The sequence below is a fragment of the Magallana gigas genome, chromosome 2 (assembly GCF_963853765.1).
Source record: "Magallana gigas chromosome 2, xbMagGiga1.1, whole genome shotgun sequence".
Lineage (NCBI taxonomy): Eukaryota > Metazoa > Mollusca > Bivalvia > Ostreida > Ostreidae > Magallana > Magallana gigas.
The window spans coordinates 48,906,210-48,934,128 of NC_088854.1; the positions used below are offsets into that span (position 1 = coordinate 48,906,210).

The 27,919-nt window shown below is 33.8% G+C and overlaps 1 protein-coding gene and 1 non-coding gene across 4 annotated transcripts in view; both read left to right on the top strand.

The window, feature by feature from the left end:
• LOC105325654 (neural cell adhesion molecule 1) overlaps positions 1 to 27,919 on the top strand; it is a 262,905-nt gene that overhangs the window by 156,039 nt on the left and 78,947 nt on the right. The window lies entirely within an intron of this gene.
• Positions 3,479 to 3,551, top strand: Trnat-ggu (transfer RNA threonine (anticodon GGU)). Its single transcript has one exon. It is a non-coding gene; the product is annotated as a tRNA-Thr (tRNA).

The following is a 27,919-nucleotide window of genomic DNA, read 5'->3' on the forward strand; positions in this document are numbered from 1 at the left end:
ATCGCTCACCTGAGGAACAATAGGTATGATAAAGTCAGCTTAATGGAGTCATAATACAAACAATCTGGACAATGTACAATAATACATGTAGATCCTGTATAAATAAAATCCATTTTTCCCCCTTGGAACTCGGATAGCCCTGATTGCTGCCAATATTTACAAGAGCAGACTTTAATCACCGCTCCAGCACATATATAGGGACTCAAAGTTACGCAGGCAGGGATGACCGCACACCTACGCAACTCACAGGTACCAACGTTATCGCAAGCAGAGATAACGCAAGCAGGGATGACCGCACACTTGCGCTAGAAAGGCCAGAACACCAGAAGGGATGACCATACACTAGTGCTCCGCCGCAACCACCACCAAGACAAGCAGGTATGACCGCACACTTGTATTAATGCGATACAGGGCAGGAAGGACCGCACACTCTGTATCATAGGTTAGAAAAACACGAAGATTAAATAGAGCAGGGATGTCCACACCCTCAATCTCTCCGTACCTGTTCAAGTTTAACCCCAAACAGTCGCTCCACGCAATGCAATATACACTGTCCCTATATATGTGCCAGCCTAAAATAATTCATAGTATCTAAAAATTGGAAATCAAAAATAAACAAACTAATCCGGCCTAACCCAAAACTACTTATGCAGAACAACTTATATACATTGAATATTTATTATTGTATAAAAATAATCATCACAATAATTGGTTAACAGTGGATGCATTAATTAAAATAATCAAGAATCAATAAATCAAGGGCAATAACTCAAAACAGTAATACAAAAAGATTCTAATGAAAAAATAGCTGCCTGCTTCAATTTTATAGTCATATCACATGTTGAGTATTGCAGTTCTCAAAAAGATCCTTTACAATTGTTTATATATGGGATATTTAGCTACATCAAACTCTGAACCTTCTTGTGAGGCCGAAGAATTGTCCTGGAGCCAAAGTCTTAACAATTATAAAGAATCATCTTGCTGATTAGTTTCTGAGAAGAAGATTTTTAAAGATTTACTCTCTATATATTCCTATGTAAAACTTTAACACCCCCCCCCCCATTGTGGCCTCACCCTACCCCCAAGGGTCATGATTTTCACAACTTTGAATCTACACTACCTGAGGATACTTCCCACAAGTTTCAGCTTTCCTGGCTGATTAGTTTCTGAGAAGATTTTTAAATATTTACTCTATATATTCCTATGTAAAACTTCGACCCCCCCCCCCATTGTGCCCAACCCTACCCCCAGGGATCATGATTTTCACAACTTTGAATCTACACTACCTGATGCTTCCACACAAGTTTCAGCTTTCCTGGCTGATTAATTTCTGAGAAGAAGATTTTTAAAGATTTACTCTATATATTCCTATGTAAAATTTTAACACCCCCCCCCCCCAATGTGGCCTCACCCTACCCCCAGGGATCATGATTTTCACAACTATGAATCTACACTACCTGAGGATGCTTCCACACAAGTTTCAGCTTTCCTGGCTTTCTGGTTCTTGAGAAGAAGATTTTTGAAAATTTACTCTATATATTCCTATGTAAAACTTCGAACCCCCATTGTGGCCCCACCCTACCCCCAGGGGTCATGATTTTCACAACTTTGAATCTACACTACCTGAGGATGCTTCCACACAAATTTCAGCTTTGCTAGCTGATTAGTTTCTGAGAAGAAGATTTTTAAAGATTTACTCTATATATTCCTATCGTAAACTTCGACCCCCCATTGTGGCCCCACCCTACCCCCGGGGGTCATGATTTTCACAACTTTGAATCTACACTACCTGAGGATGCTTCCACACAAGTTTCAGCTTTCCTGGCTGTTTAGTTTCTGAGAAGAAGATTTTTAAAGATTTACTCTATATATTCCTATGTAAAACTTCAACCCCCCATTGTGGCCCCACCCTACCCCCGGGGGTCATGAATTTCACAACTTTGAATCTACACTACCTGAGGATGCTTCCACACAAGTTTCAGCTTTCCTGGCTGTTTAGTTTCTGAGAAGAAGATTTTAAAAGATTTACTCTATATATTCCATGTAAAACTTCGACCCCCCATTGTGGCCCCACCCTACCCCCGGGGGTCATGATTTTCACAACTTTGAATCTACACTACCTGAGGATGCTTCCACACAAATTTCAGCTTTGCTAGCTGATTAGTTTCTGAGAAGAAGATTTTTAAAGATTTACTCTATATATTCCTATCGTAAACTTCGACCCCCCATTGTGGCCCCACCCTACCCCCAGGGGTCATGATTTTCACAACTTTGAATCTACACTACCTGAGGATGCTTCCACACAAGTTTCAGCTTTCCTGGCTGTTTAGTTTCTGAGAAGAAGATTTTTAAAGATTTACTCTATATATTCCTATGTAAAACTTCAACCCCCCATTGTGGCCCCACCCTACCCCCGGGGGTCATGAATTTCACAACTTTGAATCTACACTACCTGAGGATGCTTCCACACAAGTTTCAGCTTTCCTGGCTGTTTAGTTTCTGAGAAGAAGATTTTTAAAGATTTACTCTATATATTCCATGTAAAACTTCGACCCCCCATTGTGGCCCCACCCTACCCCCGGGGGTCATGAATTTCACAACTTTGAATCTACACTACCTGAGGATGCTTCCACACAAGTTTCAGCTTTCCTGGCTTTCTGGTTCTTGAGAAGAAGATTTTTGAAAATTTCTCTAAATTTTTCATTAATTTCTAATTATCTCCCCTTGAAAACGGGTGTGGGCTTAATTTTCACAACTTTGAATCCCCCTTGCCTAAGGATGATTTGTGCCAAGTTTGGTTGAAATTGGCCTAGTAGTTCTTGAGAAGATGTTGAAAATCTGAAAAGTTTACAGACAGACGGACGGACAGACGGACGGACGGACGGACAGACGGACGACAGACAAAATGTGATCAGAATAGCTCACTTGAGCTTTCAGCTCAGGTGAGCTAAAAATAACGGGTACTTTAGAAAAAATTTCAAAGACTTTTGAATGCAGAACCCAATGTCCTTAAGTAATTGTGGTTTTGTGAATTTGATAAATCCAACACTAAATATTATTAGATAAACATTGATCACGCAAGGAGTCGAAAGCACCTGGTTACGCAATGGCAAATTCACTGTCAAGGACTTGTTTGATGCAAGAAATAGTGGTCTAAAAAAAATTATTATATGTCACCATGCAGGTTAACAGGTGTGTGACTGTCACTCTGTCAGTCAATAAATTGGGTCTCAATAGCTCAGTGGTTAGAGGGCTGGTACGGTACGCCAGAGGCCCTGGGTTCGAGTTCCGGTTGAGACCTGACTTTTCACCACCTGTTACATTTGGCGCCCAACATACAAATCCCACGGTCACTCCCTAAAACATTTCCTTAACTCGTAGAATTCTATTCATAAATTCAAGGACGAATTTCTACCAACACGGGGAGTATGTCACCAGGTTAATAGGTGTGTAACTGTCAGTCAATATATTGGCTAGGGTCTCAATAGTTCAGTGGTTAGAGCGCTGGCATGGTACACCAGAGGCCCTGGGTTCGAGTCCCGGTTGAGACTTTACTTTTCAGGACCTGTTTCATATATATTCCAAAACATGGAAATTACATTAACAATAAGGTATTTTTTATGTTGAGTGTACATTGTACACTCATAAAACTCGCATAACACACATTTTCGGCAGTCATGTCCTGCAGCATTCAAGACATTTTGTTACTCGCTCTGAAAACTGTTGTTCGTCCCGCACTTCCCAATTTTAATTAAATTTTGGCTGAAAAAAGTTAGGTATTACACACACTTTTTAGACTTTACAGATTACAGTGATTACGATTGGTGCATTAAATATGGTCTCGACATTTAACGACATATAAGAATGGATTCCAAAGGCTAGCCACAACCAATTATTGGAACTAAAAAAAACTTAGTAAGACTACTCTTGATCGGTGCTTCATTTGTTGTTGTGAAAAATCATGTCAATAACATCACAACTCAAAAATACAAGAATTCTTATCAGCCCTTCTTCAAGGTAAAACTTACAAATATTGCAATGAAAAAAAATAACAGGTTATTGACTAACTGTAATATCAGGATTTAAAGTAATAAACACTGTTTTTGTAATTTCCAATATACAGTATGTTGTTGCATCACCCGTATTTATAACCCCTGAAGGTAAGATAGTCGCAAGTTATTCACCACAAGGTATATTTATGCAGTAAAAATGTCTGTAAATTAATTTTGTACCATTCTTTCGCCAGTGAGTTTAATTTACACGATTATGTACTCAGAAGACTTGGTCATCTTCACTTCTCTTTCTGAGGAAACTCTGGCGAAGTTACCGATCACCACCATTATCACTAAAAAAAACTTTTAGGGTCGGGGGGTAAAAGATAGGGTCGGTCGGGCGACAGGAAACAGGAATAAAAAAAATTTTGGCCTAATATAGGTATCTTGGCAATACAAGCTGTTCATTCTGACCGTATTCGTAGACCCTGTCTTGAAACTTCTTTGCTTGCGTAGTAACACAAAACTCTCAAATTATTATCATGGTTTTGTTTGTGTACAATATATATCCCCGAGTACCCAAACTCCGTCACCATAAGCAGAAAACCTCCCGCGTTTCTCTGTAAATTATTTGTTGTGCTTTTTATCATTTGCAATCACTAAATATAATCTGAAACAATATAATTTATAAAATTATTAACAAAAATATTTTATTTTTATTCAAATAAGCCCTCTGAATACGACGTTCATCACGCGTGCTTATTTTATCTTATGAACCTAACTCCGTCACCCACATGCTCTATGATATGGCAGGGAATGAAGACAGATTAACAATTTAGTTAAAACTCCATTTGTATCTAGGCCAAGTTATAATAAGTAAAAATGGTGCATACAATTTAAATTGTATTTAATTTCATCGAAATGAAATGATCGCCAGAATAAAAAATAGGTCCATGTAACACCAATCACAATGGCCTTTTCAGAATGTATAGATGCCGTTTGATTTATGTCCTTACATATTTCAAATATTTTATATCATTAATTAATATATTACTTATTATATTATTTATTTATTACATTTTTAGAAATGAAGCATATTCTAAATAGCGAAATACCGGATATATCTATACCCTGTATAAGGCAAAAGTATCGGCATGAGCGATTTGACGTTATCATCAAGAGTAGTGCATGAAGGCTATTGCAGACTGAAAAAAAATGTATTAATTACCTTAATCAAAAATGTATTACATGTGAAATGTTTCATCTTGACCTCTCTAAAAATGGCTGACCACCGTAAATGATCGAATGGGCCCGCATGTCAGAAATATCGATATTTTAGTGCACCCGTGAAAAAGTTTTAGCTGATTTCACACAATTAATGGTGCATAAAATGAACAAGGTTTAACTCTGTTATTTTTTGACACATTCTTAAATTAAACCGTTGCAAATTGTTGACATCTGATTAAAGATTTTTGACATGTAAAAAATGACGTCATAATGGCACTTGATTTCAAACGGCGAGGAGTTTCCCGAAAGTGACGGAGTTAGGGTAGTGACGGAGTTAGGGGGCTATGCGATATATAATTATATATATGTATTCAACCTATAATCATAACAAATCAGCATTGCCATACATCCCTACCGCATCTTGCACCCAAAAATCACAAAATATTTTGTGAAGCTTGTATTACAGTTTTTTATCACTAATGAGCGAGCCAGCGACAGCATGTGTACCTGTGACGTCATATAGCACGTTAGGCCCAGAATCAACTTAAATGCGCAAAATTCGGTCGACTTTTCCATCAAACATAACCAAATTAAATAATACTTTTGCACAGTATCAGTATAAACATAGGAAATACTTATTACCTTCACGGCTCAGCTTAGATCTGTTTGTCGAAGTGATGACTGTATGTTCAGCCTCCCGCCATGTACCTTCGGAAACCGACGGTTTTTCAAAAAGTTCCGAAATTTTATTTTCCATTACGAGCCCGATCTAATTATCCCGGTCATTATTCCAGTCGTTTTCACTATCAGTGTATTATGTAGTGCTCATTTGACCAAACATTATAAAAAGTAATTCTAAATATATGTAGTTGAGAAGTGACATTCTCTCTCTCTCTCTCTCTCTCTCTCTCTCTCTCTCTCTCTCTCTCTCTCTCTCTCTCTCTCTCTCTCTCTCTCTCTCTCTCTCTCAGTCTGCATCCTTTTGCAGACTCTCATTCTGTGTAATTAACCGCAGGCTCCTGCGTTCCGTTTTATAAAAAACTTTTCTCTTCACGAAAAAACACGTGTGTACAATATAATCAGTGGCGTAGCTACCTTTCAATTTACTGTATTCAAAACGTCAAGTGCCTGTATTAACGTAACGTTATATTTCATATTTACTGGTGGTGTTTTTCGGAAATTATAGATCAAGAATAGATACTTATGCAATATACATACTAATCATGACTGTACGGTGGATCTTTTCTATTTCTTTTTCTTTTCTTTTTTTTTGCCAAAAAAAATCTAAATTGACCCCTAAAATCAACATTATTCTTTACTGAGTGTGTGTTTGTTTGGGTTTGTTGTTCTTTTTGTTTTTTGGTTTTTTTTTTTACTAAAACAGCCTATATAAAGGAAGCTTTTTTCAGACACTATTAATGTCATGCTTGAACAAACAAAATATTTTCTTCAATGATCTGGCCAAGGCTATATAACGGATTGAAGGACTTTGCTTGATCAAAGTTGCGCTCTATATTTCCTATTAAAAAATGACTAAAACACCTATTTCACCGATTAAAATGATTGAATAATAATTACAATGTACGAATTTATAATTGAATAGCTTTACTCCTTACGTCATACAAAGTTAGATACATGTAAATTGTTGAAAAATATTTCTTATGATAAATTGAAATACATATATTCTCTTTCTTACTCGCTCCTATTTCTTGTCTACTTACTGGTATATCATTTATCGTGATTGTGTGGTTTAGACATTTTCAGCGTGTTTTGGGTTGGGTGGTTCGAGAGATATTTGAATTTGCCAGGGTTGAGGTCCAAGGCATATTTTCGGTTACTTAAAAAAATATTTTTCCATAATAATAACAGACCCCCCCCCCTCCCCACGACCACCCTCTTGATCACATCAATGTATTTCTGTTTATTTTTTCTCTTTCTATCCATCCTTTTTTCTACTTTTTTCTGTCTCTGTCTCTGCACATCTTCTACTTGCTTCTCTTGTTTTGCTCTCTCTCTCTCTCTCTCTCTCTCTCTCTCTCTCTCTCTCTCTCTCTCTCTGTATGTTCATGTTTAAGTCTAAATATCTCTACTTACATGTATAAACTTCCTAGTACATGTCTGTGTGTTTCTCCCTCTCTCTCTCTCTTTATCTGTCTCTCTGCATGTGTCTTTCACAGTGTCTCTGTCTCTGTCTATCTATCTCTGTCTGTCTGCCTCTCCATCTGATTGTCTGTCTGTCTGTCTGTCAAACTCTCTCTCTCTCTCTCTCTCTCTCTCTCTCTCTCTCTCTCTGTTGTACGTTTTTTCACTAAACATTTCTTGCAGCTATTGACCTACCCTTTATGCAGATATTAACTATAAATCCGTACATAAGAATATCTCCCTATAATATTTTTAAAAGTACTATCCAATCAAAATATATCTTCTATCTTCTACCCTCTGTGCATCTGACTCTTTGTCTGTCTGTCTGTGTGGCTGTCTGTTTTCTCTCTCTCTCTCTCTCTCTCTCTCTCTCTCTCTCTCTCTCTCTCTCTCTCTCTCTCTGTGCTGTACGTTTTCACTAAACATTTCTCGTTATTTATCCAGCCTATTGATCTATAATATGTATTTCCCATTCCTTGTCTGCCCCTGTGCATCCATCTAGCTGTCTGTCTATTTCTGTCTGTCTCTCTCTCTGCATGTTTATCTCTATATACCTCTATATCTACCTGTCTTTATCTCACTCTCTCCCTTTCTCCCTGCCTGTCTTTTTGTCCATATGCCTGTCTGTCTCCCTCTCTTTTGCTGTCTCTGTATCTCTGTATATCTGTCACTCTGTATAGCTATCTCTGTGTATCTCTGTCTTTCCATCTGTCTGTCTGTCTTTGTTTGACCATCTCTTTCTGTCCTGTCTGTCTGTCTGTCTCTCTCTCTCTCTCTCTCTCTCTCTCTCTCTGTATGTGCATATTTATTTAAGAAATAAGCTGCAATTCAAAAAGTTCATTAGAAATGAACTTGGTTGGTCAAGTGATCAAATCTTGTGAAGCCCAGAAGAAGGGCTTTTTAAAAGATTTGATCATGTACCAGCCAAATTAATATTTGGTGAACTTTTTAATCATTTCTGAACATCTCTCTCTCTCTCTCTCTCTCTCTCTCTCTCTCTCTCCCCCTCTCTCTCTCTCTCTGATGGCTGTGTATGTATGAAAAGCTCATCAGTCTCTAAACAATTTTATCTGTCTGATATGATATTTAATCCGTTTCTTTCTCTGATATGTTTACTTTAAATAAATGAAGTTATGAATATGAATAGTATATGGTACTGAATTGGACAATCTTTTATTTCTTATTATATATTTCCAGATGGCCTTTTATTTATAATACAGCTTAATTAGCATGCACAAATATCAGCTAGGCAGGTTATATATAAGTTATATTTATGCAACTACAATAATTAATGTTAATTCATACATTATGTAAGATGATCAAAGATCATAAAAAACGTACAGCTGATTATAATTTAATCAAACTAAAATAAATTACAGGAATATAATTGAATATAGTTATTATCTAAAATAAATTTTAATTTAAAACTATCACTAGCAACATTAATAGTTGTTCTCATCATTCCACTGTCTTGGTCATTATACACAAGCAATCTCTTTCTGTTTCAGATTTTATCTATATATTTTCTTTTATTTCATGTGTCTTATTTCAAATTTACATCATCCTCTCTTGGGCCCCCATTCTTCACTTTTTCTCTGTCCCTGGCTCGATAATTGCCACATGTGTGTTTCAGCAGAGTATCATATTTCTAATCTGACTGGGTTTTTGCACAACATTCCAAAGTGATTAAATTCATGAACTAGGCTGGTTTCACTCGACACAAAGAAGTGAGTTTCTGCTATCCCCCCCCTTCCCATGAAAAAAACCCCACAAATTCCATGACAATAGAATGCAAGTTCAAAGAAAATGTTCATTGATCTCACTGAATGTATGATATAAAAGATGGGGAAGGAAATCATTTAGGACTTAAATCATTCAAATGTACTATTTGTTAAGTTAATTTTGTTAATTTATATATTTTGAAAAAAAAATATAAAATTTAGAATTACCATAAAGCATTTAATCATACATGTAACTGCTTTAAAGTTTACAAAATCAGTACAGTTTATTTTTCATACATTAAAAACTTAACCCAGAGATATCAGTTCTAAGGCTAAGTAATCAAATCAAAATATTTTCTTAATGTACTGTGGAATCCAAAATTATACAATTCAAACTGAATTAGCAATTTAGGTTTTAGAGATATTAATTAATTAACTCATAATTCACCTAGAACAAGCAACATGCATAGCTGATGAAACATTAGTTTATATTTACATGGAAAAATAAAGGGGTCAAAATATACACATTAATCATCAGTGAAACTGTTGTTCTCCACATCTTTTTAATTTAATTCTCTTTAGTCTATGTTACAATGTATGGATGCTCTCTCTCTCTCTCTCTCTCTCTCTCTCTCTCTCTCTCTCTCTCTCTCTGTTTGTGCACATTTATTTAAGAAATAAGCTGCAATTTAAGAAGTTCATTAGATATGAACATGAACTTGGTTGGTCAAGTGATCAAATCCTGTGAAGGTTTATCAAAAGATTTGATCATGTACCAGCCAATTTCATATTTTGGTGAACTTTTTAATCATTTCTGAACATAAATCTCTCTCTCTCTCTCTCTCTCTCTCTCTGAGAAGTTGACACTGCTGACATGTGGAAAACAAATTCACAAGTATTACAGAGAAAAATGTAGAAGTTTTTACTGAACTTAAATTGAAGCAGCAAGAACATTCCTTATAGCTAGTAGATACAATTATCTGATGCAAAAATGGGCAGTATGCATGTGCATCTTTTAATATGACCTAGCTGACATAAAAATAGCTTACATTATGTTTAAATCTGGTACAATTATGAAGTGCATGTGCCAGCATGCATGGTTAAATTGACTGTTAATGATACTATAGTTCTGCCTTATCCTCATATTTTGATCTTAAAAAAATAATATATATATATATATATGCATTGTACTTATCATCCACTAGACAGTCATTACATTTATATTCAATAATAAGCATCACTTAATTTAACCTGGGTGAGTCTAAGACAAACAGGTTACGCAACCACTTTATGATGAGTTCAACAATTCCAACAAGCTCGTAAAGAATTCATTGTTCATGTTTAACAAATTAATATATATGCATCATACCATGGTCCCATTATGATGCTAATTTTTCTGTTATGAAGTTTGATAATACTTAATCGTTGTCATTTAATACCGCCTTTTTCAGATTTTGTTCTGTCACCGTGTAATTATATAAAATGTCTTTGCCATGACAGTTTTGTTGGTCATTGTTTTAGTCATACAAGGAATTATTTAAACATAATGTAAACCTGTTCACAATTCATAATGCTGCTAGGCATGAAACAGATGTAAATAGACTTTATATCATGAACAGAATATGTACATGTGTTCCTTTTCAATTTTTTAAAACTATATATTATATTATATACAAAGTACCATTTTTCATTATTGGACTGTATCACAAATGGTATACACTTCAGAGTCATCTCTTTTTATCCATTAGTACATGAACTAACAATTAAATCTTGTATGGTAACCATTTTGAACTAATTTTATTGTAGTATAATAACAGTGGGTATGATACTCTAACAAAAGAGTGTGTGGATATACATACACGTGCCAAAGTTAAAAATCACATCCAAGAAAATCAACATCATGTTTTACTCAGGTCACCTGTCAGTTCCCGTGTTACTTTAATATGTGATACACAACTAGTTTCTGTCTGTTCAGCTACATGTATATATTTGTGAAAACCAGCCTTTAACCAACCCAAATTCACATATATCCATCTTTATATCTAATTCCATTGATATGGCTGTGTGTCTCTTAAATAATACATGTTTTAGCACATACATTAGGTGCTAATACATCCAACTTTTACTTATAATATGTCCTATCAAATTTGTATGGGATGTACCCCAGATTCTAAAATGAAGAGTGTAATTTAGAATTGATTCTGGGATAGATCTTGAACACTACATTAATCCCACTTCACTTTTGATTGGACTTGGATAATAAATGAATTTCTCTAACTTAATGGAATTTGAATTAATGTCATAAGTCTTCGTGTGGATCAATATAAAAAAACATCTAATTGTGCATTAAATATTTCATTTCTCTAAATCACTTTCATGTCAGTGACTTCACAAAATTTAACCTTTAATATTGTCTTTACCAAGAGAAATCAAATTAGATCTAATGAACATGAAAATTATTCAAAGCTGTTTAATTAAATCGGGAAACTTCAATTGGGTAATTAAGAAGCTTCAGGATTCCACTTATCATACAAATGCATATGCTGGTAATTGAAAGAAAACTGTTTTCATTTGAATCTGAGTCTGATCTCTCTCTCTCTCTCTCTCTCTCTCTCTCTCTCTCTCTCACAGTGAGAATACATTAAAAGATTATACATGCACTTTATCCCAAAAGGCTAATATAGGGGCACCAATAGGGAATTACAAGCTTTGTCACAGCCTTGGATTCCATTGACTATATCATGAAGTGATTGTGCATGTCTGTTTCATTCTACTGTAATCTTTAATTGATGAGATTGAAAATCCAAAAAAATCAGATAACATGAATATACACAATGTATATGTAAATACAGAGTTTCAATAATGTTCTGTGTACTGTGAGAAGGTCATTAAAATTTAGATAAAAAGTGTATTAAAACCTAATCTCTTTTGATCCTCACCATTTCCAATGATGTTATCCCTATACATTTACATACAAGAAAAGGGCTATGATTGTCTTCACCTTTTACTCATTACAACAGCAACCACATGTGCATTTCAAAAGTTATTTTACCTATCATATAAGGATTGTATTTTGTTCTGCATGCAACCAATGGTTATGTTCATGTATTGCACTTATATATCAAAATTTGAACTGGCAATATCATATATTGTTATAATTAGATATGATACATTTGTCCCCATCAAAGATGGTAGATGGTAGCCAACTAGGTTATCAATTTTAAGGGAGTGGTGGTGTCATACTTCTTGATACAGAAAGGTATGTAGGACCTATCACTCACCTGAGTAATATAGACTTAAAAATGCAGTTGCAAATTTATCAACAAAATTTATCAATGTGGTTTTAATATACAGGAAAATCTCAATAAAAAAACCCTTATAATCAGGATAGAAAAAAGTAAGTGCTGATAAAATTGATCACCATTATGCTATAAATTAGTGACTGTGACTTCTGTTTCCATATAATTATTAGTGGAATTTTAACTTATATGCTTGCTTTCTCAGACAAAACGTGGATAAAACTTCCTTTCTTGATAGGACAATAAAGACATCTTACATCTAAATCCTTCTTTTCTATTTATATGGAGTGTATTTGTTTCCTACCTCCCGAACTGGTCCAAGATATCCCCAGCGTCAACATGCTATTTTAAAAGTAAATAATAGAGATCTACTGGAGATCTCCGAACTGCAAACGAGCAAATTAGGATTTCTCTGGTGGCTCTTCATCCAACTAATTGAATACACCCCTGGTCTGCAGCATATTTCGCTAATATACATTTTATCACAGAACTTTCCCAATTTCACTCATTAAGATTAAAATCATTCACATCAAAACTGACCATGGTGTAAAAAATTATACAATTTTAATTATCTTTGGTAACTTCAGAGCATTCAATATCTGACATAATGATAGATTTTAAGTTATTTTGTTATGGATTGAAGAAAACATATCTTTTTATATGTGTGTTTTTTTCTTTTCAGAATAGATCTATGTTTTTCAGGTTGAATGTCTATACTAGTACTGTACCGCTTTATCATATTTTCTCGAAAATAGGCTGATTTTCATTTTCTTTTTTATTTTTTGCTATAGATGCATGTATATGTATGTAGTGTACATGTAGCTTAAGAAATCCTAATGAAATTAATTGTTGTATTTCACCGTTGCATTTTTCGCTCTTTCACGGAATTTTAAGCGCAATGCTTCCAGTTGCCCCAGTGGAACACCATGTTGATGCATGCCAATTTGAAGAATAAACCTAATGCATCATATATCAATAATGGACTTGATTCCAAGCATTTAAGTCTCACCATTGTAATCGTAACATTTATTTATAATCATGTAATCGTTATCGTGCTCATGATAATCAAAAAGTAATCATGATTGTAATTACAAGACTTTTTTTTTCAAGAGTATTGTACTTGTAATTAGGAAAAAATGTATAAAACACCATCTATTCTATATGCCCCCATATTATAAGTTTTAACTGAAACCTCGTTTTCGTTAATTTATCTGTTTCTTTTAAGTTGGTGCTATAGAAACGCATTATTAAAAAAATATAAGTGTTGTTAAAAATATGAATTAAGAGAAATAATAACAACAACGCGTCGGCATCTTCATTTGACTTCATCTGACAAACACACAGTAGAAACAAAGTGGGATCGCCGTGACAGCACCAGCGCCACTAGAACATCGTTGACCCCGCGCTCAAGGAACGCAAATAATCGCAGTATTGACGCAGTGCTAAGTCGATTGGGCTAGCACAGAGACCTTTCGGGGTCCTTTGTGATGCCAATGCGTTTCTACGCACTCTCTTTGTGTATTCACGGCGTTTGAACGTGTTCACACTTCGACCCCACAAAGCTGTTGCTGTGATTATAGCGCACGTTTGGCATTTCTTCTGTGTTCATTAAGGCCCTGTCACACCAAGCTGCGTCCCCACGGCGTGTTCACGGCGTTTGAAAAATTCATGGAATCGCCGTAGGATCGCAAGGAAAATTCAGAAAAAATGTACCGTTTTATTTGAAAATTTTACAAGTGGAGTCGTCACGGCGACCGAGGCGTTCTTACGGAGCTTCCACGGCGTGTAACTGCGTTTCCACGGAGTTCTACTTGGCGATTAACTGCGCTCTCGCCGAGTCTCCGCCGCGCTCTCATGGCGTGCTAGGAGATTTTACCGCGCGTCCACGGCGTGCTCTGCGCGCTGACTGCGTGCACAAGACGTTCTCTACTTCTTGGTAGGCTAATATTAATTTGTACAATTGTATGGGAAAAAAACAAGAATTTACAACTAGTAAACAAATGATTAAAAAATTGTTTTGATTTTATGAAAAGGTACATTGTAATATTGAAACATAGTTACTTCTTAACAATTTGTGAAGGACTAGGATAAAACTTTTAGTAGTCAGGTCTACAAAAAAAATCCGATATTAGTTGTTAGAAAACATAGAAAAGATTTGAAAACATCAGAACCAAATGGCATGAATTCCATCGACGTCCATTGATAGGTCTTGGAATATTAGCAAATTCTACTTTTTACATAGTCATCTACATCCAGTTTGATAATTATTACATCGCTTGCTATTGTACAACAGCCATTATTCGAGTTTTCGTGGTCTTGATGACAACGCAGTAGAAACGCCGTGGGAGCGCGGTATAAACGCAGAAGAAACGTCACGAGAGCGCGATGAACGCAGCAACAGCTCCTTGGGGTCGCTGTGTGAACGCAGCCAAATGGAAAGCAACTTGTTTAAACGTTGTGGATGCGCAGTTAGAGCGCAGTGAGAGCGCGATAGAGACGCAGTGAGATCCCAAAGGACTCCGTGAGGTCTCCGTGCAAGCGCAATTAACTTATCACTGCGTCTACACTGCGATTAGCTGCGTTCCTTGAGCGCGCCGACGGAGCTCTCGTGGCGCTGTTGGAGATCTTACGGCGCTGTCACAGCGACCTCACTACGCTTCTACGGCGTGTTAATCAGAACGCCGAGCCACGGCGCGTACTTTGTGCATGTTCAAAGTGCGCGCCGTCGCATGGCGTTCTTCAATGTTCAAGGCGATCCCACCGCGATGGATGAAGATGCCGTTGCGTTCTTACGGCGCTCTAAGAGACTCTACTGCGTTTACCTTGGCGTTTTACATTATTTAAGGACGCAGCGGGATCGCCGTGAGGACGCAGCTCCGGTGTGACAGGGGTTTTAGCGTATATATGACGCGCCTCCAATATTTTTTTTTTTTTTTTGCGTCAATCATACCACAAAAACTTGAACTGTTTTACAGTAAGCGTTATGATATTCTCAAACATGATGTTGATACATGTATAAAGTAGCATTTTTGATGATTTCACGACCTTCAACTACTCAAGGACGTACATAAAATTCATGCCATTAACTGATGTTACTAGTTCGTTATGTTTTCTAACAGCTAATAACGGTTATTTTTGCAGACCCGTCTACTAAGATTTTTTTCATGTTAAAAATTTCCCCGAACGTTATATTTCAATCATCTTATTTCATAATAAAAAAAAACCCCACAAAAACAATCTTTTTTTCATATTATATTTATAAAATTTATGTTTGTTTTGCGTGCAATTGTACTTATTAAAATTTTACATATTTTAAATAACCTTATAAGTAAAGTTGTGCACGCAGTCAAAGCTCTAAACAGGCCGTGTACTCGAGGTAAAAACTCTTTGCACTCCGTTAGCGTAGTGCCTTTGGTGGATACTCGGCGAGAGCGCGGCCAATCGCCAAGTAGAACTCTGTCTCTAATTTCAACATACCTGTACGGTGTATACATAAATGTACAACACTTTCCCCAAAATTAAAAATTTCCTTCGATATATATTGTACAAATTTAGGTGAGTGTAGTCGACACGAGTTCTTGACGAGCTACATGTATGGCGATTGTTCGACGAGAACTGTACGAACGAAGACGACGTCGACCTATTACGACTTGACTATTCATTCGTTTGTTGATTGTCATAGATACTTATCTTTATGGTCGGTCAAAGGTTCAGAGCGAGATTAACATAAGCCTTTTGGCTTGTTTTTCAATCTTCTATGTATCGTCATTAGAATATGTATGATGAAATTTACTAAAAAAAATATTGTTTCAACTAAACTAAAGGTTCAGAAACCTATTCAAAAGAGGTAGATGCAGCATCCATATAATGAAGTACAGAACAAATAAAATAAATAGAACAGCTTAATCGCAATGGCACTGTCGAACAGGACATGTAAAAATGTTGTACAGGAGTCTATATATGAAACTCGATGAATTTCGAATGCATATTGAGCAGAGATCGTATATATGCCCCCCCCCCCCTCCCAGGCTCCACCACCACAAACATTTTCAAATCACTCAAATCAATCCTCAACTCAAATCCGTAAAAGAAAAGTGCATAAACTTGAAGTAAAACTTAAGGAAAGTTGGTGACGGCGGGGCAAGAACTGGCTAAGCTACTCTTAAAATATCAAACTCTACTTTTTCAAACGGAGAGAAGCGCCGACATATACTAGTAATACGAAAGATCGCCGATATGCATACAAGACTGGACGATATCATTTCAATATGTCTTCGAAATTTGTCCGAGACTTCAAAACTTAAGGAAAGTTGGTGACGGCGGGGCAAGAACTGGCTAAGCTACTCTTAAAATGTCAAACTCTACTTTTTCAAACCGCGAGAAGCGCCGACATATACTAGTAATACGAAAGATCGCCGATATGCATACAAGACTGGACGATATCAGTTCAATATGTCTTCGAAATTTGTCCGAGAATTCGAAACTGTTTTGGATTCTCGCCGCTGCTCGCCAAGCAGCGTCGACATAAAGATACTTTTATTCAAAATGCACAGAATCCTACACGACACCCGAAGAGTTATGGAGAGTTGAACTGTGACATTGTGACCGCGGGGTTTAGGGGCGTAAGGCTCCCTACATGTGGATTGGCCGCTTGTTAGGGCATTGGGCTCCTGTGTTAAGACCTGCTGCACCATCGTTAGATATCAAGACACTTAATGCATCTATAAGGCATCCTGTGTAAGGACACTGATTAGGATCCGGTTAGGGCCTTTATTTAACTATATAAACAATTTTCTGTCTTTATCCTTACACAGTCCTAACACAAACTAATAAAATACTTCTATATTAATAAAAACATTACATACCCTTTAAAAGTGAGTAAAAGAACGCAAATTACTATTACATTGCACAGACGGAATTGCCAATATTGTCCATCCATATATATGTGAAGTCTGCCATGATACAGTCTGAACAGAATAATGCAATTACATATGTACATAAACAATATCACCGTGAAGATCAAACAGAAAGTAAATGGATAAACGATTGTACAATTTGATTATTTTTTTAAATAAACAGTCACACTTTTTTTATGTTTAATAGATATTAGCGGTCATAATTTTATATCAACACCAACTATGATTCCCTTTATTTCTTACGAAAATTCATAGCTCTGGAGAAACTGACAGGACTGAAGTCTACACGATTGGTTGAAACCTTCAGTAACCTAGGAAAAACCACGGGCTACACGAAAAAATCATGTCATGTCAAATTCAAATCGTATACAAGACGATTCTGTCTCGTTTATCTAACGTACTGATATACAATACCAATAATTTAGCTGATTTTTTTTCTTACATTTTACTATCAATTTACTAAGTTGTTAAAAGAAATATGTAGATATAAACAAAAATACATGTAAATTGCTTTCTTTGATGTATCGGGTTATGAAGGTAGCGATCATTGTAGAAAATGTTGCCATCTTCATATCGCACATGAATCATCAAATAAAGCATTTTATTGTTTAATTAAACTTAATTAATGGTATAAGGAGTAAAACAGAAATCTTTAGCTAAAACGTTAATTATGCAAAACTTTGCATTCTAAAAAAAAGCAATTCATTGTCAATTCTGTTACAAGTACATAAGTTAAAGTAATATTCACTTCTCTGAAGTTCCTACATCCACAGAAAGGTGATGATTTGTAGTTTTGCAAAGTAATATTTTTCTTATTTTACTAGACAACAATAAAATGTATCGTTCACATTAAAAATTTGTGTTATAAATTGTATACAAGTCTTTCATAAAAAATGTAATTGGAGTCTTTAGAAAAAATTAGAAACTCTTCTTCATATGCATGGAGGAATTAATAAAGAATATAAAAATATTTACTGCCCCCCACCCCCCTCTCCTGGAGGTATGTAAACAACTCGACCGATTACATCTTTGTCAGTGTTAAACAAAACCCTGTTTTACTTTATCACATATTAATATGTTTTTAGAAATCTTTGAAAGCTACAATTATCCCTCCCGATCGAATGTTCGAAAGTCTGCATCTACATGTATTTTTCAGAAAAAAAAATGAAATATATACATTACCTTGAAAAGACGCGACTCACAGTAATTAATTTCCTCTATTAAATTTTTTTTAGTTTATATGCATAATAAAAATGTTGGTTTTAAAAAAAAATTTAAAAAAAAATTTTGAATCGGCAAATTTGGATATATCGTACATATATCGAACAAAGCCCTCGAGAATCCTTGTATCATTGAAAATGACTGAAATGAATTAAGACTTTTGAAAGAATTCAATTTTTGTGAAATAAATACGTTTATGTACTAAACACTCGTCAGATGAAATTTAAATGCTAATATCTTGATGTGTATGTCGAATCACATTCCCTGTATAAGCATTTACGTGCAGGTTCCCGTCGGATATGGATAACAATTCCATTAAATATAAAAAAAAAATATTCATTCCATTATATATGATATTGTGAATGTCTATCGAAAATATACTCAATTGAATTATCAATGGGTATGCCTATGACATCGATACTTCCTTTTCTTAATTGCCGATGTTGTCTCACTCTTATATAAACTTGGGGTCAGGGGCCCGTTTCACAAAGCACACTTTTCCTAAGTTCATTACCATTCAAGTCGTATCTTACTAAATTCCTTAGTTATCTCTTAACTTTAAGGCAGGTAAATCGATGTTTTATGACCAAACTTAACATGGCGACTGTTTATGTAACATTGAAAAGAGTTATAGGGACATAACATTGATCAAAAATATACTAGAATACACATATCAGTAAGACCTTTTCACTTGACTTCTTAATTGGAAACTTCAGAACAATCAAGATAAACACATTTCTTCAATTGATTTCATTAGTGTATGTTCAGATACATGTATACATGTACATTTATTAGATATCACCATTTGGTGAAAATTTATATTTTTTTTAGATTATCTGATCGCACGCGCAGGTAGATGTGGGAGTAGTTATATACAGCACATGCACTGATAATAACTAAATAATACATGCCCAAATATCGCTGATCCCTTTGATAAAAACAGATTCAATCACAAAATAAATACTCATTTAAAGAATGACTAGACGATTTGCCCGATCCCTCAATGAAATTAACTTTTCTTTTTTCGTGAGAAATTTTAGTAGGTATTTTCTTTTTAAGGGTTGACGGATCATCTGATTTTTTGTCGGGGGAGGGGATTGTATTGGTGACGGGGAGGTAGTTTAGGATTGTCAATGCTACATGCGTATCCTCCATAAAATCAACCTTTAAAAAAATCTACGTTTCATTGTTATTAGCTCAAAAGTCACATCTCTTCATTCTAAATCCTTCTTGTGACTGCATGTGACTATTGTATTCTATTTTGGATAATGTCATATGATATGATAAAATCATAAAATCAGGATTTCTCAGCGAACTTTAGTTTACTATATGTTAACACGGGCTTTTTTTTTTTATAATGGACCAACTAGACAAAAAAATTAATATTTAAAGAAAAAACAGGAATTCTAGCAGTAACCAATGTTTTCAACTGATTCATACTATTATATCCAAATTATTATGATACTTCGATCGATCAATGCATTCTTTCTTAAAACCAGCAAATGCTGTAATTTTCAAAGAATATTCGGGTGCATTACGTTATTTCCATCTACTTGTGTATGTATGTGGATGGTAAAATAAAATACAAACTACAAGTACTCTTTACACTCTATTGACACAATTTACTTTTTAGAGATGTTTCCATGTGAATAAGAGAATGAATTTTCACATTCACTAATAAAGTGTATGATGGGTATTAATTTAGAATTAACAATATAATATGAAGTTGGCTTACAAGATAGTGTGACCAAGTACAAGTCGATCGGTATTCGTTTTAACTTCAATTATCTTGGTATAACTTTGAATTTTAATGGCAGTTTTCATAAAACGCAAAGCGTTTTAGCATCACAAAGTAGAAAAGCGATGTATTGTTTATTGTCCAAAATGAAGCCATTACAATTGAATGTTAATACAAAATTGTCACTGTTTGATACATATATTGGTAGCATAGTACATTATGGTTGTGAATTATGGGGACAGCAACCAGCAAGTGAATTAGAGAATATACATTTACATTTTTGTAAGAAGTTATTATGTGTTAAGAAAAGTGTTACATCAATGATGGTATTTTGAATTGGGTCGTAAACCACTGCAGTTGGATAGAAATTATAGAATGTTGAAATATTGGATAAAGTTAAAGAAAAGTGATAATACTATTTTAAGCAATATATACCAAGATATGGTAAATGAATATGAAACACAGTTAGCCTCTAATTGTTGGCTCTCATACATAAAACAATTGAATAACAATTTAGGTTTTGGATATATATGGAACTGTAAAGAACAATTTAATGAACATGTATTCCTACACGAAGTGAAGCAGAGGTTTATACAAGAAGGACATGGCTACTTTGAAAATTCTCCTAAATGTATAATGTATAAGCACTTATGTAATAATTTTGAAGTACAAGAATATTTAACAAAACCAATACCAACTGTATATGTTCAATTTATAAGTAAATACCGTTTATCCTCTCATCAACTCGAGATTGAGCGTTGCAGATTTTATAATATCCATAGAAATGAGAGAGTTTGTAAACTATGTTCACTATCACATGTACAGATTGAAGATGAGTTTCATTTTATTTTAATCTGTCCATTTTATAAGGAAATAAGAAAGTTGTATGTAAAAAAATATTATAATGAAAAGCCTTCTGTTTTTAAACTTATTCAATTACTTTCAACAAAGAATATCAAAGAGTTGTGCAATTTGGGAAAATACCTATATAAATGCTCAAAATTACGATAAAATTTTAAATAGTTTTTGTTTCGATAATATACTCTTCATTATCCTGTTTACCTACGTCATGTACATTTTGCAGAATGCTATGTGCACACGCAGTCTAGATCTAATACAAGATTGTGATGGTCTTTCTTTTTTGTTTTTGTTTTTTTAAAAATGTTTTCATATGTTTGTTCACTTATGTATATATGTTAAACCTATGAATCGTATGGTTCTTGGTAATAAACAATACAATACAATTACAAGATTTATTAAAACTCCGCAAACTTATAACAATATTCCACGAGGTCGGGAGTCGGGGGTACGAGCGCCTTGACCGTCGCTATCCAACTGCCGAACAATTAAACATGGTTAACAATTACATATAAATAACAAAACATTTTTAACAATAGAGAATAATAGAAAAGTAAATATAAAGAGTTACTTCAATTAACGGATTACTAAGATAAACTGTGAGTCGTGTATCAAGCTAAAAAGTTGATACGCCGGATTCTAACATTAATTATGACCCACGGAAAATGTACAAGTCGATCGGTATTCGTTTAACAAGATTTATTAAAACTCCGCAAACTTATAACAATATTCCGCGAGGTCGGGAGTCGGTGGTACGAGCGCCTTGACCGTCGCTCTCCAACTGCCGAATAATTAAACATGACCAAAAATTACTTATAGATAACAAAACATTTTTAACAATAGAGAATAATAGAAAAGTAAATATAAAGAGTTACTTCAATTAACGGATTACTAAGATAAACTGTGAGTCAATTAGGGGTGTCCGGATCAAAGTAACTCAACGCCAGTGACAGGGGAAAAGGTGTCATGTCCAAGGGGAACATTTCACACGGTGATAACAGGATAACTCAACTGCGTTCCGCTAAGAAAGTTTTGTGAAAACTATATATATCTTATGATCTTCCTAAATTATAACTGTTGTTTTTAAAGCCCAAATAAATACTTGAAAACTACATCGTATACTAAGCTGTAACTTGACCTTCGTATACAAAGAAAGGATATATATACTGACCGTGCCTGTTTTCCAATCATTATTGCCTATTGAATTTATTCAAAAGAAATATGTATAAAATAAGTCAGTAAGAAGTCTTAAACGATGGAACTTTTTCTGGTTGTTTGGATTAAGTAAAGCTAATTGAAATCTTAGTCCTTATTTTAAAAAAATTCACCATCGAAATAAGAGGAATGGTAATGACTTACGTATACTTGGAGGAAAAATGTTCATCCAAACAGCTTGGTGGTTATTAAATTACGGTTTATTTACCTGTCTGTTATGCATATTTAATATCTTACTGTAAATCCTGAATTAAAAAATATAGCTCCAAAAATATGTTAAAATATTTATTGTTTGAATATTCATTTTGACTTTTGTCTTTAAACTGAGCCTGTCCATTCCAGTTTATTGTTTAGAAACAATATCATAAAACCCTTAGAATTTACGCTTAGTGTTAACTTAAAGACCATATCTAATAAAACAGTATGACAGTGCAAATTATTGTGAAAAAAGTGTCAATCAATCAAAATATTTCAAAAAATAGGGTTGCAGTAGTTTTATATTTTATAATACTATGGTGTTTAGAATGGAATTCACATTTTAAAGTACATTTACTTCTTTCTAATTTCACAAATTGTTTCATTTGCATAAACATATTGAACAGCATGCCTATGGTCATTATTGTCAAGCTTATGTTGCAAAACATCAGGTGAACATGTGCATTTGAAGGTATTTCACGTCTATTACATTTTCATCATCATAATCAAAGAACAATCGCCTTAAATATCTTTTAAAGTTAAAATGAATTTGCATTTATTTAAACGGACATTTAATTCGACTTTGCAGAGGACTTAGTATGCATGCTACCCACTGTATTTGAACATCAATAAAATATGTTTAAATTTCTAATATCATTTAAGTCAGTATCTTAAGCTATGTTGCAGATAAGTGTTTGTCTTGCCCCGTACACCAACGTCACATTTCATTACAGCTATATTTGCCGGAGATATAATAACTGTTATTTTAAAGATTTTTTCTCCGCACAATGCTATTTTCCCCTGTATTGTATTGTTTATTACCAAGAACCATACGATTCATAGGTTTATCATATATACATAAGTAAAGTAAACAAACATATGTAGACTTTAAAAAAACACATCACAATCTTTGATTAGACTGCGTGTGCACATAGCAGCGTACAGCTGTATATAGCAGTGTGCAACATGTACATGATAAAAGTAAACAGGATAATGAAGAGTATATTCTCAAAACAAATATATTTTTTTTCGTAATTTTCAGCATTTATAAAGGTATTTGCCAAATTGCACAACTCCTTGATATGCTTTGTTGAGAGTAATTGAACAAGTTTAAAGACAGACGGCCCTTTATAATAATATTTTTTTTTACATGCAACATTCTTATTTCTTTATTAAATGGACAGATTAAAATAAAATGAAACCCATCTTCAATCTGTGACAGTGAACATAGTTAACAAACTCTCTCATTGCTCTATTATAAAATCTGAGACGCCTAATCTCAAGTTAGTGAGAGGATAAACGGTATTTATTTATAAATTGTACATATTTAGTTGGTATTGGTTTTGTTAGATATTGTTATACTTCAAAGCTATCACATACGAGAGTCAATCAAAAAATACGAAGACAATGTGGCTGTCTATCATATATTTTTCATGAAAGTCATACTTATCAGATTAATCTGTGCACCAACACTTATTGATATGGAAGTTTTAGTTAATTTGATGAAACGATATTTTTGTAACCCCTTCAGTTTTAAAAACAACATGTTTGTCATCACGGCGCACGGTATAACGTTCAAAAGATGACGTCAAGATAAAACACGCACAGTTTAAAGATATACCCATCTTCATATCACGCTAAGTGTCTTGTGCCTTTCTCCTTACAATTTAAAATGGCAGTGAACCACTTAACATCTTATTTGCACACATTTGTTTGAGAATCATAAGTTAGTTCTTCAAAGTTTTCATTTTCTAACCGTGTATATCTTAGTTTACAGTAAGGATAACCCTGCACGTCGGTTGACGTTACTTATTTTTTGACCAAATATTTACAGATATTCTACTCTCTTTTGGACTGCTTTACATTCAAAATACAATAACAACGACCACCACAAAAGTTATTACAGTTAAACACAAACTTGCAAATATTTGTTGACTTATTTTATCCACTATTGAGCATTTTCACGGCTTGTATCGGCTTTTCCTGAGTTAAATCTATTATGTTTGTACTTCTCGTTGCGCCGTGACGTCTGGCGACGTCGATCTAAAGAGGACTGTATGTCTTTAGTTACTAATATCTGACAATATTCGACAAAACAATATATCCCGTCATTTTTTGGTACATAGAATACCATGACTAAACTTAATTTGAGGTTTTAATATTATTTGGTTTTAAGCCCAATTTATAGAGATATTACTTTCAAATTACATGGTTTATTGTTAACATAACACAAATTTTGACCGTGCGCCGTGACCTCATTTTTGCAAGTTAGATTCTAAATAATTCGTAGAAATAAAGAAGTTTATTACCTTTGTTTTCTTGGAAATTAATTGAAACTATTGCTAAATTATGTCTACCAAATTTAGTATTGATATGACGTTAAGTAACATAGCTATGACAAAATCTTCGTATTTTTTTTATTGACCCCCGTAAATGCTAATACATTATACATTTAGGGGAATTTTCAAAGTAGCTATGACCTTCTTGTATAAACATATCGGTCAAACTCTGCTTCACTTCAAGTAAGATTACATGTTCATTTAATTGTTCTTCACAGTTTCATATATATTTATCCAAAACCTTAATTGTTAATCAACTATTTTATGTACGAGAGTGAACAATTAGAGGCTAATTGTGTATCACATTTATTTACTATATCTTGGTATATATTGCATAAAATACAATTATCACTATTCTGTAATTTCATCCAATATTTCAACATTTTATATTTTCTATCAAACTGCAATGGTTAACGCCCCAATTCAAAGTACACCATCATTGATGCAAGACTCTTTTTTAACACAAAATAATTTCTTACAAAAATCTAAATGTATACTTTCTAATTCACTTGCTGGGTGCTGTTCCTATCTAACGTCCGAAGGAATAGATAGAACCATTTAAACAAGGCCTTGGACTTTCAGTAGAACGTAGCTATCTATTTTTTGCGTCAAAACAAGTTAAAATTGACGCGGTTTTAAGCGAAATATGCACCAATTGCGTAGTCTTAGCTAAAAAGCCAGACAAATCTCGATGATTTCAAAAAGCCACGGCTGAGTGGCTGACAATGAAATCGACAGGCCTACTTCACATTGCTGTTTAACACAACTACCCAACGTCCAAGCTCTTGTTAAAATGGTTCGAATAGCCGTGTTCACGTAAATCTAAAATGGGTCTCGTATGTAATGCTGAAAAAGGACCTGTATTTACATGTTTGTTAATTACCAGAACATGTATATTATTACACCTAATACCTTTTGTATTTCAAACCGTTAATATTAATCGATATCACAAATACTATTACTGCTGATCGAATTTATTTTCACTGTATATGTATAACTGTCTACATTGTCTTCATATAATGATGTTTGAAAACTCTTAAGTGACCACAGGAAAAAAAATTAAAAGATAAGATTCTTCATTTATGCTAATTTGTTAAGAATACTCGCACATTAATTGTCAACGTTTTATAGCTTAAATTTCCAGTAGATCAAAGAGGAGATAGAACATTAAAGGTCCTGTAGTTTAAACTAGCTGTTAGGAAATTTTTACAATTATAACACAATAAATACGGTTCTGATGATGTATTTTGTCAAACGAGACAGATATCTTAATAACATATTAATAAAATCGACTCGTTTTTTAAGTACGGTATATTACTTAACGAATAGTGAAAGAAAATGGGTGAATAAGGCTAGTACAATGCCTATACTATATACATGTAAGAACAGATAAGATACTGTAAAATTAAAATATCCAAAAATCTTATATCTAAAATAAAATATATATATAAAAACGTAACTTTGATTTGTAACCATTAAATATGTTAAATACTTGAAATATTTTGCTTTAAATTAACTTATGCATAACAAAACCTCAAAATAATGGCATTTTTTAGAACTTCAATGCCTTTAAATTTATAGAGTGGGATGAGCTTCGTTTTTTGTCATAGTCAAAATAAGGTCTGATGGAAATTAAACCCATTTCAATAAACAAAAGCATTGCTATATGACCAACTGTACTATGAAAACATCATTTTGTATCCAAAAAATTAAATGTTTAAGAAAAATAATACACGAGGAATTGGGATACTTTCATTTAGACGTGAAACGGGACAATATAAGGTAGAACCTCTATCTCGATGAAAGAATTCTTGTGTATGTTATTTTTAAGTAATGAAATAGAAGACGAGTGTCATATTGTTTTAAATTGTACAACTACGGAATTATCTGATAATATCGGATACAATCAAACATTAGTAATGTTCAACATGTTCATCTATTTCATATTTTCAATTTTTCTTAGACATACATGTACATCTTAATATTTACTTGAAACATACATGAAAAGACAATCTTTATTGTATAAAAACGCAATGCGTAATTCAAGTTTATATGTTCGAATTGTATTTGCAGTGACATATAAACCCAGTGGGCCAGGTGTGTCAATATTTATTTATATTATAAAAATAATATTCATATTAATTTTATTTATATATATTTTTTATTTTGTAGGACATATATCTAATAAGTTATAGTACAGGTCTTATTTACTTATTTTCTTTTAAACGATGCAGTTTGTTGTGACTAAAATTGGTCGGTGGTGAGATCACCAAAAAATAACCTTATAGAACTAGGCTTTTTAGGTTGTGGGTTCGATACCACCAACTCATTTTTAGTTTTTTCTCTTATCGTTTGTTAAAATCTTCAAAATTGAATATACAATGTAGTTAACAAATGTCCTTTTGAAACTGGTATTATAACATATATTACATGTATCAAATACATTTATATTTAATTAGAAAAAAATATATCTGAAATTTCATTTACGACTTAAAGATTTGTACTATTTAATTTACCAATTTTCTTCAGTAATATTTTTCTGAAATTTAGAACAAAAAACCACCGTCTCCTTATTGAGGTTGGTGGATAGAATAATTTTCAACACCAAGAAAGGGTTACATATTGTGGAATAATAATCAAATAGGAGACAAGTTTATTTACCTGTTAGAATGTATCGTATTTTCTTTGATTCAAAAAAAATTATAGCAAGAAAATATCATGTCCAACCGAATGCTGTATTGTTTTGTAAAATATTGTTGAATACTAATTGTGTACATAAAACTCATGACTAAAATTTATGAGGTTTGTTCTCCACAAGCAAAATAACCCGGCTCTGTTCATCCAGACTGTTTGTATATATATATATATGTAAAAATGTTATATCTCTTGTACATGTACCTCTAGTGCCATTTTTATGGTGTAAAGAGAATAAATGAATTTTTAAAAAAAGGATTAACACCACCTTGTCCTTAAAGTTTAGGTGTATAATCATAGAGTTATTTTTTAATGTATTAATAAAAAGAATCAATGATTCTTGTTAAATAACTTGATTATTT